This window comes from Leopardus geoffroyi, chromosome A1 (genome assembly GCF_018350155.1).
Source record: "Leopardus geoffroyi isolate Oge1 chromosome A1, O.geoffroyi_Oge1_pat1.0, whole genome shotgun sequence".
Classification (NCBI taxonomy): domain Eukaryota; kingdom Metazoa; phylum Chordata; class Mammalia; order Carnivora; family Felidae; genus Leopardus; species Leopardus geoffroyi.
In genome coordinates this window covers 113,256,917-113,276,148 of record NC_059326.1, presented here as the reverse complement: position 1 = coordinate 113,276,148, position 19,232 = coordinate 113,256,917, and the positions used below count along the sequence as shown (strand labels likewise).

The following is a 19,232-nucleotide window of genomic DNA, read 5'->3' as shown; positions in this document are numbered from 1 at the left end:
GAATTCACTGTTGCCCACACCAGTGGGCCCACAGAGACTGTTGGAATCAATCCCAGCCTACTTTCATAGGATCAGAACCGTGCATCCTGGAGAAGTCACCTCCACATGAATTTGGCCTTTGTCCATTCACCCTGACAGGCTTTCCTGGCCAGACTGTCACTACATACAAAAAAAATTAATGCCCGTCAGAGAAATGGGTGGTTTCTCTTGCAGTCAGTGGGGGTTTTCACGTCGCGATACAAGATTTAAAAAGAAAATACAAGAGGATGTATTGTGACCCTCTTGGGAGTTTGTTCCTGTCAGGATTTTTATATCCCTTGATGTAGAACATTGGATTAATGAGTTTTAGCTGTGTACACATTCCATTCTGGGTGATAATCTCAGATATATTGACACAGAAAGTCCCTTTTCCAAACAGAGCTCAGGGAACTAAGAGGGTCTCTCTCCTCACCTTCTGTCTTGAACATTTGTAATCTGGACACAGCAGGCTTAACTGTTGAAATGGTGGATTCTGTCTGAGGCCACATTTCCAGAAACACCCCAGATCTTGATGCCCTGAGGTCACCACCCTTGGACTAGCAGGGACATATGTGCAAACCTAAGTGTCTTTAGCCCACAGCGCCACTAGGGACCACATGGCCAAGTAAAAGCGGGTTCAACAAGGAACCCACATAGTCAGAGGCCTCAGTACTGCCCCACTGCGTGCTGTTCCAGGGTATCAGCCGCCACTGCCTCAGCCACCTGCTGACCTCCTCTGAGAAGTATCCATTCTGGCCAGTAGGGCGCCAAACAAGTTCTTGTATAAAGTATACCACCCAGTGTAATGCTTTTGGGGCCGCAGCATCACTGAGGAAGCTTGGTGTTTCATGCATCACCAGAGATTCTGACTTGAGATGACAGCCACGGATCCGGGTGTCCCCTGCCTAAAAGGAGGAAGAATATTTATTCCGCTTTTCCTTCAGTTCTGGAAATGTTTATAGGAGGTGCTGAGAGAAAAACTTCGTTAGTGTCACAGGTGTTAGAGAAGGGAATTCCTGGGAGGGAGAGGTTGGCATGTTGACTATGCACAGATTGTAGAGATGAATAAATAATGAGCTGTAAGCAAACACTGCCCAGGGTGGGCCCCTTGGAGCTGTAAGATATCATGTCCTACGCACACACACAAGTGTTCTGTGGTCCTATAAATTCAGCATCTTCCCGCTTAAGCCCGTGTTAAGGAGCTCTCGTTAACATGAGACTCGACAGTTCAAGTCACTAAAGAGAGAGAGAGTATTTGCCAAGTGGATTTCATTTGCCAAATGTAACTCTTTTCTGGAAATACCCATGCGCTCTAAACTCTGGGAAATGCTGGTCTGGTGTCCCGCAATCTTTTCTGAGCCTCGTTGGACTCTCTTTTTGTCGGACCCTCGCGTACGTACACACTCTTAGGCTTAAAAAACAACTTGGTAAAAATCGTAAAATAACGGATGTTTACTTACCGTAGACCATTAGAAAACAGCCACAAGTAAAAGGAAAGCAGCAACAAAGATCACCCCAGACGTACTAGACCCACCGTTTACTTTTCATTGTGTATAGCTTCACCTCTCTGCTTTGTCTCAGACTCGGTTTCTCTCTCCACATGTCCTCACTCCCCACGTCATGTTACCCAAGTAACGTGAGATCAAACCGTAGATGCTTTTGTATTCTGCTCTTGCCATCTAATAAGTTGCAAGGAGTTTGTATGTCCTATCCTTCTTTGTCTTTCTTTGTAATGGCCTCTCAGCTTTCTAACCTATTTGTGACCCATAATCTAATCCCTATGATTGGATGTTGGCCTCCAGGTTTGTTTTTTGTTTGTTTTGTTTTGGCGCTGTCTTTTTTGAGTGTTAGAAGTCTTGTGTTCTTCATAATGGTACAACTAAATCTTGAAGCCGTCTGTACTCACTTGACTTACGTCTTATATAAAATCGACTAAAGGGCCATAATTTTCAGTGTGTGTTTCTCATCATGGGACAGCATCTTAATTAGAAACAGCTCCCGGACCATCAATACTCTGTCTCTCATTATTAGATGAACTACCGTAGGGCCTCCTGGCTAAGAGTATGGGGCCCGGAGTCAGACATCCTTGGTGCATACCTCGAACCTCCTACTTTATATTTTGCTGAATTTGATTAGTTGGAGTAACATCTCCAAGCTCAGTCTCCATAGCTGTAAAACGGGAATAATAATAGCGCCTGCCTCACAGAGTTGTTAGGCTTTACGGGTCTATCACCTGAAACCCTGTGTGTCTGTTCGTGCGTGCATGCATGTGTGTCCGGGAGGAAGTTAGGGAGAGAAAGAGAAGCATTGGGTCCCAGAAAACAGGATGGCTTCCACATGCCCAAGCAGCTGCTTCTCTAGCTCTTCCTCATTTTCTGGCAATGGGAACCTCTTTTCACATGGTGAGAACACAGGACACAGCAGGACAGACATGGCTGTGGCTGTGACCCAAATGTGACTCCCAGCTCTACCATTTATTAGCTTGACCTTGGACGTGTGATACAACTTTTTCCAGTTCACAGCGGATATTGATGAAAGTCTCTACTGTCTACCTCGTAGGTGTGGTGATACGGTGAGATCTTCCTTCTATGCGTAGCACCTGTCATGTAATAAGCACTCAGTGGCAGCTAGAAAGAAAGCCACTGAACCTCTTTATGCTTCAGTTTCCATATCAGTAAGAGAAATAATAATGACTCTGACAAGTGATCACCAGAATTAAATGGAAACAATGAAGGCAAAGTACTTGTTAGCAATAGTAGGTATTTAATATATGGCAGCTCTTGAGACGAATTATTATTCCTGCAATTATTGTGGATAAGTGGGACACAAGCCAAGCTGCATGGGTGCCACCTTCCCTCGTAGGCGACAGCTGGCCATTGGAGCTCCTCAGGTTAGCTGTGCGTGGACGGGGTGCCTACAGACAGAAGAACCACCGTTCCTTCTGGTCTGCGATTGGAAACCCCCAAGCTTAATACCCTTCCCCATCCAGTTTTGGTTTTGGTTTGTTTGTTTGTTTCTTTGTTTGGGTTTGTCCTAAAGTCCACTCACTGTGCTGGCCTGTAAGTTTACCCTTAGTAGAGGGAGACTTGTAATCACATCTGCAGGCAATGTCTTGCTGGTGTCCTATTGGCAGAGACTGAAGCAGCAGCCCCAGCAGAGAACAGGGAAGGTGTGCGACAGACAGCAGGGGTGTTTCAACTGTGGCGGTGCTTTTGAGCTCAAGGTCGACCTAGAATTTTCTCTCTAGGCCCAAGAAGAAAAACATATGCTGGGAAATTGTGCGAAGCATAAGAGTCACGGTGGAATTGAGTTTGAAATGTTCAGCCTCGTCACACCATGAGCTCAATCTCCAGGCACATTGTGGCCTAGAATTCTCTGAAGTCCTTAGAGATGCCTTAACACCACTTAAAATTAGATGTGTTCACATTGGGCTTGTGGCCACCCCATGCTGCACACTGTAAACCATTATTTTCTGTTCTTAGCTGAGTTCAACTGTTCTTACAGACCAATAGCTCTATATTCTTTTCAGAATGACTCTATTGCACTACAGTTTCTTTGGAAGGGACTTTTGTTTTCTTCAATGCTGTGAAGTGTGAAGTCTACATAATTTGCTAAATGCATCATGTTTACATATGCATAAGCCAGTTACCTCCAAATCATCATCTCCTGCCTGCACTAGTGGCTGGGTGCTTAAAGAAAATGAAGCTTAATTTTCTGTAAGCAGCATTCCATGGTTTCCAAATAAGCTCACGGAGACACAGATAAATGAAATTACTTAGTGGTAACTATCCAGACAAGAGTGAGAAGCCAGTGGTGAAACCAGCCAGGTGCGTGTGATCCTTCTAGCATCCCTCAATCACAATCTACAAAGTAGCATGAAAATGAGATGCCAGGGATGCCCTGCTGCTGTAGGCTGAGGTGTTAGCAGGCTGGCTGCGGGCTGAGGTGTTAGCAGTTGGGTTAGTAAGCCCATGGGCCCCATTTCAGCCTGTGGACCCTTGAACTCCTAGCTTCCAGGCTTCCTCATAATTCCTTTGTTTGGGCAAGGGATTCCCCATGGTATCTGTGGTGGAAGAATCAGGCCATCCTTCCCATAAGCATTCGGTCCTGGGTTGAGATGCCAGCCTTGGCCTTTATGTGTATGTTGGGGGGTGTGGAGATAAGAATGGGCAGCCTCTAACCTATGTAGGCCATGGTGTTCTCAAATGTGAAGTGGAGAGTAGGATCGCCTTCCCAGGCATCCTGGGGCTACAGTGAAACAGTGTGTGTTTCTGGGTACATTCGCCTTAATTAAGTCAGGCACATATGTGTTTCTCTCTCCCTCTTGCCCCCAGTGAAACACGACCTTCTGTTGGCTGGAAGCTATTTGTCTCTCTGATAGTTATGACTCACCCCTGCATCCATCCTCAGTGGCACACTTTTTTATTTGACCTGTTCACCATGTTTATTCTTGGTATTTTTAGGTGGGTGATGGGGGCAGTGTTTTCACTTAGCTCCAAGGATTCACATTATCTTCTCTGTGCCTTCTCCAAACATGTATCAGTGTCTGCTTATAACCAGACACTCTGCCAGGATAGTTACATGTGGGACTGTGGCAGAATCCTTGCCACATCGGCTCTCAGAGTCCAGAAGGGATGACAGGTTGTGGCATAGCACAGAAGAGCGGAACTGGAAGTTTGAGGCCCTGGGGACACCCCAGGAGGGGGCAGTCGAATCCTCCTGGAAGGTGGAGAGAAGACTCGACAGACGAACAAATACTTGAACTGAACCTTGGTTCTCCAGGAAGGAGCATTTTGAGAGAGAAAGTGGCTCAAGTCTTCATCGTTAAAATTCTACCAACTCAGTACAGGGAAAACGTTCTCCTTTTACAAACAAGGAGAGGGGACACTGAGCACCGGGCAAGGGCTGTGTCTTAATCATCTCTGCATCCCCCAGAGTGTCTGACTCAGGGAGTGCTGGAATTGAATTTCGGCCTATCCAAGGTCACAGGGCAGGATGGAGAACAGCACACAGATTGTATTGATTAAAAAAAAAAGTATTGGGGATTATTTTCCCCCTTGGGGTTAAAAAGAAAAATGTTATTAGCATGTGGAATTAGAACTGATGAATCAGTGCAAACTGTCCCGAGTTACACAGTTCATGGGTCTCCGGTGCTCATGCCACTGGACCTTTTTGCCACCTCAGAGCCCTCACCCCCACTGCATTTGTTCATTCATTTGTTCTTCTGGTCAACAAACCTCAATTGGACACTTGCGTGATTTTGGCCTTGAGCTCAGTGCCAAGGAGATGCAGGGTCCCTGCATTCAGGGAGCACACAGCTTAGTGGAGGAGACACACAAGGAAACAGACTTAAATTTTTCAAGGAGGTGTGTATTCACATCACAACCAAAGAGTATTACAAGGAGCGCAGGAATTCTCCCTCCCATTCCTGGCTGCCGTCTGTCCAGCTTCTACTCCCCATAAAGCAGAGGCCATTCTTATTTAGTTTATTGTACATCCTTAAAGAGTTCCTTGCATCTCAAAGTGAACACTGGTTCAGATTCTTATGGTCCCTTTTTAACACAGATAGTAGAGTTTTGATACACTTTGCTTTTTTAACTTAATGTATCTTGGAGATCCTTGCATATATATTATATGCATATTATATGCATACAACAGATAGCTGTTAAGAGTTTTCCATCAGGTAGATGTACTATCATTGATATAAGCATGGACATCTCAATTACTTCTAGCCTTTTGCCATTGGAAATAATGCTGTAATGGATAGCTGTATACATGTTACTTCAAACACACATATGTGCATACTTGTAGATTATAGTCTCAAAGTGGAATTTTGGGGTCAAAACATAGGTAGCAATCTTTCTGAATCACTTTGTCATTGCTACAGGCCTCCTGTAATCTGTATGGAGTTGGGTTTTCCTCTGTGACTCTGTAAAAATAAAATCTTATGCTTTGAAGAGCTGAATTTAAGCCATTTAGATTTATTGATATAAAAAATTATGTTTGGTTCTACCACCTCTGTTATTTCTGATTCTGTTTTCCTTTATTTTTTTTTTCCTCACTGTGTACTATTTTCTGTGTGTGGACGGAGGCCATGTGTATAATTCTTCTGATACTCAGGGATGTTACCACTTTAAATGGCAATAAAATTAATAGGATTCTTCCTCTTTCTTTCCCATTTTCACTTCACCTCCCTTTCTTCTATCACTTGATAATAGTTAATATAATTTTCCTCTAAAAGTTTCCCTTTGTTCTATAAAATATAGTCACTCTTTTGTTAATTTGTCATTTTTTCATGTTTAAAAAAATTTTTAATGTTTATTTTTGAGAGAGAAAGAGAGAGACAGAGTGCAAGCAGGGTAGGGGCAGAGACAGAGAGAGAACAGAATCTGAAGCAGGCTCCAGGCTCTGAGCTGTCAGCACAGAGCCCGACGCGGGGCTCGAACCCACGGACCGTGAGATCATGACCTAAGCCGGAGTCAGACACTTAACCGACTGAGCCACGCAGGTGCCCCCATTTTTTGATGCTTTTATCTGATCCCCGAACTACTGTATATGAGGCAATCAGCACAGTAGTCATACAGTGCATCTTTATCCCTTCCTCTTTTTTTTTCTTTTTTGCACTCTCATCTCTCACCCTAATCTCCTCCACCTTTGTTCATTCATAAATAATTGCATTTCCCAAGTCCTCTCCATAGTTGACCACAGTGAGTCCTCCAGTAGCTCCTATGGACAACTCATGGAAACTATTCTCCCCAAGTCACTGTATGCTCAAAACCAGTTTTCTGTAGCATTTATTCTTAGTTCATGGGGATACAAAAGTTTTGGTTCACCTTTTTCCTGACTTTCTTCTAGATGTTGCTCCACTAGATTCTGACTTGGAATATTGCTATTTGAGATCTGAGGGCAGACTTATTTTTTTCTCTCTCTCATGTGTTCCATGGATATCTTTTCTGCTATTGGATCAATATTTATTTTTAAAATCCAGTAACTTCATTAGAAAAAAATCCTAGTACTGGCCATTCCAGGTTGTTGTTGTTGTTTTTCTGGCTAATGCTGTGCCTTTTCAATATGTAGGTTCATCTCTTGTTTTATTTCAGAAATGGTTTAACAAATTCTATTTTAAATATATGCCCTGTTGCATTGTTTTCTCTTGTTTCTTCAAAGGCTTCCATCATGCACATGTAGGCATCCCTTTGCCTCTTCTCTGTAACTGTCATTTGCTCTCTCATCCTCCGTGGATTTTTGTTTTTGTTTTTTATATATAAGTTTATTTATTTTGAGAGAGAAAGAGAGAGGGAGGGAGATGGAGGGGCAGAGAGAGTGAGGGAGAGACAGGATCCCAAGAAGACCCTATGCCATCAGCACAGAGCTGGATGCGAGGCTGGATCCCACGAACCATGAGATCATGACCTGAGCTAAAAATCAAGAGTCAGATGCTCAACTGATTGAGCCACCCAGGTGCCCTTACTCTCTAATCCTTTATAATTCCTTCTTTCTTTCCTTTTCATGTTGTTCTCTCCTGTCATTTCTGACATCCTTCTCTCTCACTGAGTTTTCCAGTGTCTGCATTCCTTTGTGCATTTTTCAGTGTGCCTTCATTTTTATGATTTTCTTTTTTTCTTTTTGCTGGGGATCTCCATGCTCACATGCCATTTCCTCCCGGGTCTCTTCATCTCTTCTCGGATTCCTTGTATACTGTTTTATTTTCTTTCTTCACAAAGGTGATTGTTTCACTCTAATTCATGGCGTTATACTTGTTCCACATTTTCACCTTTTCCATTTTTTTTTTTCTGCTGAGTGTTCTGTGCCAAGTTTTACTGCTCTTTTCTACAGCGTATGTGTGTTTGTATGGGTATGTATAAACTTGCCAGCATCTTTAAAAAAAAAAGTTATTAAAAAAATTGTTATAAGTTAGACTTGACTGGCCTGCCTATTTCACATAGAGTCCAGTAGATGGAAGGAGAGGAATCCATCGGTCTTTGTAGACTCACAATCCAAATTTGCTTCCTAAGTCACCCATGAAAGAGGGTTTCCTGCTAAAATGGCTGCTCTGTGTATTCTGTCTCTCCTGTTTCTACGGAACAGCTCTGTTTCAGTTCTCCAGTTCTCTTGTTATAACTGAAGCTGCACTTTGGAGTGAGCCTCTTGCCTACAGGAAGAACAATTTTGCCAGCATTTTCTGAGACCTGCTGCCCTGGGCCATTTTTCTCTTCTTCTGCTTTCTTGTTGTTTTTTCTTCCTGTGCAACTTCTGCTTGATCTGTGCCCTGTCCTTTCCTTTCAGTCCCTTAGTCCTTGCTTGACAAGAAATACTGGTCTCTGACTTCAGGAGGAGCCCTTTGCCTATCATAAACATGTTTTTGATTTTTTTTAATTGGCTTTGGACATTTTACTTTCCTGCGGGTGGCTTCTGCTATATTGTTCAAAGCTAGGGATCATATATCTGTTTTGCAGTTTAACTAAAAATGGACTTTACGATTTTATTCTGCTTATATTGTTGATTATATGATATTTAGGAGGGGAAGAGGGAAATTTCCAGCTATGTCACACTGCCTTGGTAGATACTAGGTTTCTAAACAGACAGTTTGGACCAAAGATAGTAGTGTTTCTAGCAGTAAAATAGTAGCTAGCATTTCATCTTTATGCCAGGCACAAGGTCCTCTCTGAACCCATGGAGTTCCCATGAGGCTTGGATACCATTTTCTTTTCTTGCTGGGTCACTATACCCATTCATGCCCCCAGGCTTCCAGAGTGGAAATAAACTTAGAGTGAGTTACACGAGCGAAAGGGTGAAAAGAATAGTGAGTGAAACACCGCACCTGGCAGGGTTTGGAATTGCTGAAGATACCCTTTATGGTTTCAGCAGTCACTTCTTCCTTAGACCCTGCTTCACTATCCCGATCTTCTGTCAGTTTGTCCACTAGAAGCATGGAAGTGAAGATGTCAGGCCATGCATGCTCCAGGCATACTCAGGACCATCCCATTCTGGCCTCAGTCCCAATTGGGAGTTTTCGATCCCAGCTCCAAACTCTACCCTCTTACTCAAGATGACAGTAGCCCCGGAGGCACTGTTGCACCTTTGTCACAAGAAGGGTGTGGCGCTTCCTTCCATCCCATTAGTCCATATACCCATGTCACCATCCACTCTGGTCCAGGAGAGGGAGCAGTGTTGAGAGGAAAGGAACTAATTGGATATCGCGTTTCTCTGCCTTTGGCTCGTATCTACTCCTGGTCCCCTACCTAATCATGAATGAAAGTGTGCCCGTGACCTCCTGTCACTCCCAGGCTAAAAAGGCAATCTCAGGTTCTGTACACCTCCTAGACCATCAGGATCAGATAGATCTCTGGTCCCAAGCTTGGCATTCATGGTCCTGCACCCATCTTTTGTGGCTTCCTGACCCATTAAATAACAATATAAGTTGATCTCACCTTTAAGGGTAAAAACATACATGTACATATTGGTGCTTTAAGTGTTGAAAAACACAGAAACTTAAATTCTATGTAATACTGCCCAGATTTGGATGTTGAAATTGAGTGGGTTGAACTGATACAAATTACCAACTATGAATGGCGATTCATATTTTTTTTAATGTTTATTTATTTCTCAGAGAGAGAGAGAGAGAGAGAGAGAGAGAGAGAGAAAGAGTGTGAGTGGGGAAGGGGCAGAGAGAGAGGGAGACACAGAACCTGAAGTAGGCTCCAGGCTCCAAGCTGTCAGCACAGACCCCGATGTGGGGCTCGAACTCACAGACCGTGAGATCATGACCTGAGCCAAAGTCAGACGCTTAACCAAGTGAGCTATCCAGGCGCCCCAAAATGGAGATTCATCTTATATGTACTCAAAAGATATGTCTTCTGTCACTAAAACCTCCAGATATAGGCTTATGTATCACTCCTGGCATTGTCAGTGCTGCCTGGTCAGAAGATGGTCCTTGAAAGGTATATAAGCATTTATATAATCTCTAATATATTGGAATATCGTTAGACAGATACATGGAGCATTTTACATATATATGCATTTATGTAAGCGTTTATACATGTTTGATTTTTTATATGTTTATGAATGAGAATTAGATCTAATCATGCTAAAGTTGGTGTGTTTAATCCGAGCAGAGCTAATCTTAGGTATAAGTTAGTTTAAGAAAAAGTCGCATCATTCACATTGGCTTCCTCATTATTTCGAAGACCTGCCTGGACTGTCTTCCCCTTTTCTAAGTGCTCCCTGCACATCATCTCAGCTGCCTCCTTTTGGAAGCCTTCCCAGACTGTCATCGGCCACCTGAGCTTATAGATTAAGAAAATGCAGAGTAACTGTCTGTCTGCCTCTTGGCAATGGGACGGCCCACACAGGGACTTCACCCAGCCCCTTTCCCAGGGCTGTGTCCACCCCGGCTCCTCCCAGGATTCGGGGTTGAGCCTGTATCCCACACCTCGTCCTGAAGTATCTGCCATTGCTGATTTTAGGTGAGAAGAGCAGTTGTCATTTCTGGCATTTAGTCTTTATTAGTGGAGGACCATGAAGCCCTTCAGTCAAATTGCCGGTTATGATGCTGTTTTTTTCTACAGCACCACTAATCTTTTTCAGATTTCCCATGTAGGGAAATGCCTACCCAGTGTCTGGGAAACACAATTGAAGCCACGGTGGGCATTTCCAACCAAGATTTTGCACGTCCACTTTTTTTTTTTTTTTTTTTTTTTTTTACCGTGGAGTGGTGGAAAAGGCTGTGGAGTTTATCAGAAGCTTTAAAAGCTTATTTCATCTAGCTCACCTCCCTGCTGTAGATTATTCAGCGGGAAAAAGTAAGTGTTACTCTGCTAATGCACATTTACAAATGTTGTGTAAATTCTAAATGTATTTCTTTTTCCACATGAAGGATTATCATTCGAATCAAAGGGAACATTAAAGTCTCCTCAAATCAGGTTACTAAGAATAGTCATAATGGGGTTAATAGGGATATTTATCCATCTATGCTTGTAGGCTCTACCATTAATTAGTTTAACTCATTTTCCTTCAAGTTTAATGTCAGTATTTTAAGCTCTTTCAAAGATTGCTTTTTAAGGACTTTATTAGCGAGCTCCTGAATAATGGGGCCCTAATTCCTTTGCTCAGGCCTGTTGTTTACAGAAAATGGTGCATTCTCCCAGCATAAGAGAACATGCATCTGTACTGATGTTTTAGGCCCTGAAGAGTACAACCTGGATTTACATATAACAACACAATTTAATCTGAGCACGCTCAAATCTCTCTGCGATGATCTCCAGTGAGAAATGGAGATTCACCTTGTATAAGCTTGGAAAATTCCCCTCAGGAAACTTCAGTCGTGTTTCCAGTCACAAAAGCCGCTTACGGCTGGGAGCTTATTCTCTGTTACCTCCCAGTGGTGAACACTACCAGCTCCAGAAGTTTCTCAGAGGGCAAGATGGTGGTGACTGCCTCTTGGGTTTGGAAAACTTCAGCTTCACAGCACATCCTCACCACAACCCGGTGAGGCTGATACTCTCAGTATCCCTGTTTTATGTATGGAAGAAAAAAAGAAGTTTCAAGAAGAGCATGGACTTAGGTGGAGAACAGCAGCTCACACACTCGAGGCTGGCATTCAGACCCAAGGCTGTCAGGCCCACAAGCCTGGGCTCTCAGCCACAGCACCAGCCGCCTGTTCCCTGTTCATGTGCCTGGAAGGGAGTGTGGTCCTGCCGTGCACTCAGCTGCTTGATCCTAATCTTGTGGAAGGGGCCCTGCGCCTGCGGGGAGGACTGGGTGGAAGGATAGGTGCACGCACCTGGGGCTATGGTATGAGAGCAGATCAAGCAAACTTCCAGAGGCTCTGAGCTGACAGCACAGGGTCAGACGCAGGGCTCAAACTCACGGAGTGCGAGATCATGACCTGAGCCGAAGTCAGACGCTCAACCGACCGAGCCACCCAGATGCCCCAAGAGATGTGGGTTTGAATCTCTCTTTAGCCATTGAACTGGCTAGCTTCACTTGGTCATTTCAGGTGCAAATGCGGCATGTGTCATCTTGATTTCCCTACCTTCCCTCTGGTGGATCACTGTGTCACGCCGTGTCCGCAAACACAAACGGTATCCGAGCCACCCGCTGCCGAGATGCCGGGCACTTGAGTGCATTCCCATGCAGTCCTCCCATAATCCTATGAGCTCCTTCTCCATATGCACATGAGGAAGCTGAAGAGTGGGAAGGTCACCTGTCCAGCCTCAGCCAGGATGGCAGTGCAGGCCTCCGAGCTCAGGTCCATCTTTCTGCGGAGCCTAGTTACGCCCTCTTGCTGCCCCAGGATCCCCTTAACCAGGACGTGGTTACTGCTTCTGAAACCCTGCTAAGCGGAATCAACCCTCACCTCTTTGAGTTCCAGTTTAGTAGGGTCCATGGTCCCAGGGGACTGTAACCTTGCTCAGTCTCACACTCTCTCAAGCTCCCGTGAAGTACAGCCCCCGTCCACACCATTCCCACACACTTGCCCTGTTGGAGAAGTGAATAAAGTACTCCAAAGATGGCCCACGGGACTAAAACACGCTCTGGTCTCTAGCTTGGAGACCCTTCTTCCGGGTGCTTCTTCCTTCGTTTGCCGCGTGCGCGAAAACCCCCACAGATACGGAGGCTGACAACTGTAAGTTACCCTCCCCACTTGCATTCGGCGCTCAGATCTTTGGAGAAACGGTCTCCTCTGAGCCCGCCGGTGGTAAATAAATCTCCGATCCACCAAGATCTCCGAGTGCTGCTTGGTTTTTCCGCCAGCGTTCCAGCCTGGTTCCATAACAGCCCTACCCTGGGGCACTTGCCGTGTGCTGTGTGCGCCAACAGCACGGGGGCCCAGGTCCCTACCGGGAAAAGGAGCCTGCGCGTACTTGAGGGTGGCATCGAGCCTACGTGTTTCTGAGCGGCTTGGGAAGGCATCCTGGTGTTTGTTCCAGCCTGGGCTCTACTCATCCCCTCATCTCTGCCCTAAAAACGGCTCAGCTGGACTTTTTGCAGGAGATGCTAATTGCACGCACTCTGAGTGCATTGATCCAGTGTTGCTCTGATTAAGTAATTAAGCACAACAGCACCTAGGAGGGCTGAAGAAGATTGCTTTCACAAGTCTCGGTTTCTGAGAGGCCTCCCGGCCTGCTCCAGAGAGAGCTCCGGTCTGGCCCAACTCTTTAATTACCTTCAGAGGCACTAAAGTTTAAATTAAATTCTAACTGTTTTCATATTAACTTCTTCCGGAACCCTGAGCTAAGCACTGGTAAGGCTAGAGGGGCAGAACGCAGTGGCTTCATGTGACAGGTGGGGTGTTTTCTTCCTCGGCTCTTTAGCTGAAGGATTTCAGGAGTTACATGAGTTTACCAGTAATTGGTGCCCTAGCAGAGGTTTACAGATCGCCTACAATGCTTGTGTGTCAGCTTTGCCATTTTCAAACATCCACAACTGAGTGTTCAAATGTGGCTTCAGTTAGGATTTTAACATCCAAACACACACACACACACACACACACACACACACACACACTCCTGCTCACTCTATTAGATATTAACACTACAGCTCTGAATGCAGAATTTCTGCCCCCACCTCCACTTTTTATATCACTCCAAATATTTTTTTTTTTTATCCCTCTGATTATTTCCTTGCCTTCTGGTTTTCTGTGTAATCCTCTGAGAGGCCTTTCTAGAGTGTCCTTCAGCCACCAAAGTCATCAGTAAGCTGAGACCAGCTCGGAACACCAGTTACCACCTTTGGGAACCCTTTCCCAAGAAGTTTGGATTGCCTGGCTTCTGTCTCCCCACTTCCAAAACCAGCACCTGTTTGAAACTTCCCCACCCCTCTTTTCTAGGCCTTGGCTTTGTCTGAAGGAGACAAGGACTGTGGTGTGATGGTGGCCTGGGGGCAGGCAGGACCCATTGACTGATACTTAAGAAGCGCCCCTTTCTCTCCTTCAGTAGCTGTTTCCCTGGCTCCCTGCCCCACGACCAAATACTAATAAATGAAAGCACCCCTCCCTTCCTCCCTCAAAACGTCACTAGGGCTGCAGTAATCCTGTTAACACCATCTCTGCCCTATAGTATTTAGGTACTGGTACCTCCTTCCCGCCCCTGTCAGCCGGGTCACTCATGATGTCCTCCCGCTTTACGTGCACGCTGTTGCAGTCAAATCCAGTCTAGCTCGAGGCCCCTTAAAGCTCCAGGCCTTGGGTGGAGAGAGGAGAGGGCGCCCAGGTGGGAAAAGTGATCACATTTTCTTCCCTGGGCTATATACCTTCCACGGCGGCTGCATGTGCCTTATTTACACTTGCTTATTGCATTTTGTTCATATTTTCCAAGGAGACAGGACAAGTCCACTGGGAGACCACCAAATTACCTGGGCCCTTCTCTGCCTGAGCGCTGGGCTTTCCTGGGGGACAAAGCTGTCTTTTTGTACACACTGGAGTAATGTGCAATGGCACTCTACTTTTCTCTAATGAAGCCCCAGCGGCCGCACATGTGATCCCCGCTCCTGGGAGCCTAACAGGAAGGCAGCAGGCTGTGTGTTCCTTCCGTAGGACCGCTGTTCTCACGCCAGAGCTAATGAAAGCAGAGCCCGATTTCATCCCTCTAATACTCAGCCAGCTGCTTCACCTGCATCATTGGCAGAACTTCCTGTACCTGTGAAGGCCTGATGTTTGGATTTTTTTTCCAACTCAGAAAATGGACCAAGTCTATTAATTGCCCCAGTTACTGCTGGCTCCCCTCAAACCCAGTTAATGCAAGGAGCCAGTCCAGCACCCAGGGCAGCCCAGCAAGAAAACAGCCTGGATGTAAATCCTGTCTCTGTCACTGGATAGCTGTGAGACTGAAGGAGCTTGTAACCAGTGTATTCATGCTTTCCTGTTTTGTTTTGTTTTTTTAATACATATATTTTGAAAAACTGTGTATCCATCCTTGGTAAGGGCTGAGAATACAGACACAGAGAAGTCAAACCAAACCCTCGGTTATGGAGCTTTTCTATGCGGGAGAAGGCAGATATATATTGCACGTCGAACCTTCTTAATTTGTACCAAGCCACCTACAAAATAAGTGAAGGAGAGGTATTATTTTTTATATCACAAGCATCTCCTCAGGCTTCAACAAAAACATAAGGATAAAATTATAACACATTATGCAGCCAGTTGGGATACGGGAAGAGGAATCTACATTTGTTAAGTCCCTGCTCTACCCCAGTAGCTGTGAGCTATGTTTTACTGATACTCTCTCATTCCCTGCAGTAATGCTATGAGCTGAGCTTTATTATGCCATTTTGCAGATGGATAAATGGAAGTTTGCAAAAGGCAACAAGAGGGTTATTACGCTCGGTGAGTTAGTATGTTACCAACAGCATTCTTCATGCCAGGAACGGGCTGCCTATGATGCTGGGCCCCCTGAGGTGAGCCACGCCCTGGGCGCTGCCCCCATCTAGAGGGGAAGGTGGACAGTGAACGAGAGGTGACAGTGCTGGAAGCACACAGAAGGGAAACCCCCCTCTTGTGAGGCTTAGGGAAGTCCTCGAAGAGGAAACACATTAAAAGCAGAGATCCAAGAAATTTGCATATTAGCAAGACACCTTGAGGAGGGGTGCCCCAGGTGGAGCTGCTTCTGCAAAGGACAGGGCCGAGCAGGGAGCCCCGAGGAGAAGAGGGAGACCAGAGGCGGGGCAGGGCACCGCGATCGAAGCACAGGTCAAGTTATGGATTTGGACTTGCCTGCAGAGTGATTAAGAGCCTCTGAAGGAGCTAACTAAGCAGGAAAGTGACGTCACTTTAGAAAGAGAGTGCTTTGACTGCTGGATGGAGAAGGGAGAGTGGGGGGAAAGACAGGAAACCAATTAGGATCCTGATCCAGCCTCTTTGGTGCGAGTAGCAGTGGTCATAAGGACTGGAATGAAGGCAGTGGAGCCAGCAAGAAGCAAGAAACTTTTTTTTTTAGGGATCCCAGGATAATTCCCACGTGTGTGCCCTGCGGATGCGAGTGCCTGGTGGTGCCATTCTCTGACCACGGGAGGAGGCGAGGACGCTGCCTGTGCCCCAGCCACGCTGGAGCAGATTGAGGGCCTGTCAAAAACATGGGGAGTAACCTGTGGAAACAAGAAGGGACACTTGGGAGAATGAGAGTAGAAAGTGAGCTGAAGCCCCAGTGCAGGGCAGGAGGGAAGCGAAGGGAAGGGAGGGGACGTGAAGAGGAGTGGCTGGCCTCACTCACTCAGGAAGGTAACCCAGGGGCAAGGGGGATCAGGTCTTAGCTTGCATGAGTGAACCGAGTCCTCTGGGGATTCTGATGCTCCTGGCCTGGGTATCAGGCTTCTCTGACCAGGAGGAGAGGAGAGCTCAGACCCCCTCTAGAGAAAGCACAAGGAGTGGTCCACCTCAGGGCACCATGTGAGAATGGGAGGTGGATGTGGTTTTATCAAGGTTTTCTCTCCCCCAAAACTAATTTTCCCCAGAAAGGAATGGAGCGTGTGGGAGGTGCCCTTTAAGCCTCCACTTCTGAAAGCATCAATCCTCAGTTCATACCTTTATCAGGGGCTGCGACAGGCCCCTTAAAAGGCGAGCATTCCCTACCCCCCATTGCTGGCATGTCTTTTTTGGCTAGAATACCCGATTTGAACAAACAGCTCTCTGCAGACTGTCATCTTTATTTTTTTCTTTGGGATGTATCTAGCTCCAGGCCAACTGTGCCTGACTTTTTCCCCATTCGGACCATTCAGTGGAAGACACAGCGAGTGAACAGGGCCCAGTAATTGAGTGCCTCCTGTCTCCATTCTGGCTTTCTGATCTCTCTGTACCCAAGCCAGTGGCATCTTGCTTGTGCACTTCCCCCTGAGTGACAGATTCTCTCTTTTAAGATTCCAGCGCCCGATTCCATCCGCCATCCAGAGCCTGTGTACTTTGGAAAGCCTGTGGGAAATTCAACAGCCTTCTAAAGATATAGATTACCTGCACATCTGTCAGGGTTTAGTTAAACATGACTGACTAATTTATCCTGCAGTGTGAGATGGGGATTCATTTCCTTTGCAAGTTGACTTGGCAATTTTCTCTGCTCGGAGAACGTTTAGAATAGATGGTGTGCATGGCAATTGAGAAGAAATAGATGCTATTAATTTTCCATTTTCAAATGTGAGACCGACTCTAGAGCCCACATCTCACTCCTATCAGGAAAACAGACCACATCCTCTCCCTTATGAGCTGCTTGGCATCTGAGAAGTCAGAAAGGTGAGCACCCTATCCCAGCGTTCCAAGCTGGGACCCGTCCACGTGTCGGTGTGAACCTGCCCTCTCCTTGCTGTGTATGTGGCTTAGTGTGAGATGCAGGCTCCTGGCTTGAGCAGGCATGGGATCTTCTTCCTCAGCCCATCTTTAAAGACCAAAGGGAAGGAGTAGAGGTAGAACATATCATGACGAACCTCCAAAAAGTTGGAAATCCCAAAGGGATAGCTAACTTCATCCATTGTTATCTGGCACAGAATTGTGCTATGATGGAAACACTCCGTGTATGATCCCATACGGCGTCCCCAGCCATGTGAGCACTTGGAATGGAGTGAGTGCAACCGAAGAACTATCTTTGATTTATTTAAAAAATGTTTTAATGTTTATTTTTGAGAGAGAGAGAGAGACAGAGCATGAGCAGGGGAGGGGCAGAGAGAGAGAGGGAGACACAGAATCCGAAGCAGGCTCCAGGCTCCGAGCTGTCAGCACAGAGCCCAACGTGGGGCTCGAACCCACGAATCGCAAGATCATGACCTGAGCTGAAGTCAGATACTTAACCGACTGAGCCACCCTGGGCATCTTTGATTTATGTAAATTAGTGTTAATATAAATAGCCACATCTGACTAATGACAACTGTATCCATTGCAAGTATCCATGTCTCCCAATTTCTTATGTGGCCAAAGCCAGTTTTGTTGAGGCACAGTTGTCGCGCTGGTTTTCTGCATGCTGCGATGTTTGCTTTAAGCTTACCTATAAACCTTCAATTTAAAAATAATAGTAGTGGCAATTAAAATCATAGCACATGCTCAACAATTGTTATGTACCATGTACTTTGCTAAGCACTTTACATACTTGGTCTCATTTATACTGACTTAATGATATCCTGGGTTTACAGATGAGGAAGCCGAGGTGCGGAGAGGTTGTGACTTGTTTGAGCCACCCAGCCAGTAAGTGGTAAAGCTGGGATTCATTCCAGGCACTGTGAGCCCAGAGCTGCTATACTCTGCTGCCTGAAAAGACAATGCTTAGTGCCATTTCCTGGCCAGTGGTTTAAGATACGGTCACGTCCTGGTTGTTGAAAGGAAGGCTGAGTGTCTTGAGGTCCTTACTTATGTGAGTATAAAGAGGGCATCCCCTCCATGCTTTGTCGAGTGTAGATCTAGATCTGGCCTAGAATGAGGAGCACAGCTATGAGAGCAATAAGACTCTACTCACCTCACCTACAGCTATGAAAGCCCCCTCAAACGGAGAGTCAGGGAGGCCTTTCCCACCTGGGGTCTGGGAAGTTTGGCTCTATTCCCCATCAAGCCCCAAATCCCAGGCTAAGGAAAAATGGGCTTTCCTGAGAGCAGACATGGATTCGAAAAATGAGGAGAGGGTCTGAATGATACTCTTCTCTTCTTTTGGAGGCAGGCGGAGGCTCTCTTTAGTGAGAGTTTGCACTGACTGAAGGCAGGACTGGAGTTTTGGCAAGACAGTCTACTCATTCATCACTGCCCCATTGCCTTCTGGGGGTGAGCCTGGGGTATTTTCTGGGGTCTCTCTTCACTGGTAGAGTCCAGCTTTAACCTGCATCCTGTCAGCTCCACAAGATACTCAGAACTTGGCTTTGCCCTGTAATGGTGTTTAGCTTAGCTTCTGCACTGTCTGTCCCTGTAGCTTTAGAATCTGAGAAAAGTGACAGTTGTGGGGTTCGTGTCTTTGTCCCTTCTTATTGAGGGTTTGGCCCCTCAGGTCTGGAATTTCTGGTGCTCCAGATGTGAATGGCTGGTTTTTCTGCCTCTTGGAAGTGCGCCATTGCCTGGACCCTTTGTAGGGAGTCTCTATAAAATCTGGGAGGTAGGGGAAATCAGCTCCCTTTCCCACACCATTGTTCCTCCTTCATCGATTTCTTCCCTCAAGCCTTACTTCAGCACTCCATCAGACCTTCATAGAACCTGTACCCCACCGTCCGTCCGTCCGTCCATCCATCCATCCATCCATCCATCCAGGTTTTCTTCT

The 19,232-nt window shown here is 46.0% G+C and overlaps 1 protein-coding gene across 2 annotated transcripts in view; it reads left to right on the top strand.

The window, feature by feature from the left end:
* Positions 1-19,232, top strand: part of SPOCK1 (SPARC (osteonectin), cwcv and kazal like domains proteoglycan 1) — a 516,437-nt gene that overhangs the window by 477,745 nt on the left and 19,460 nt on the right. The gene's annotated exons all lie outside the window — the stretch shown is intronic.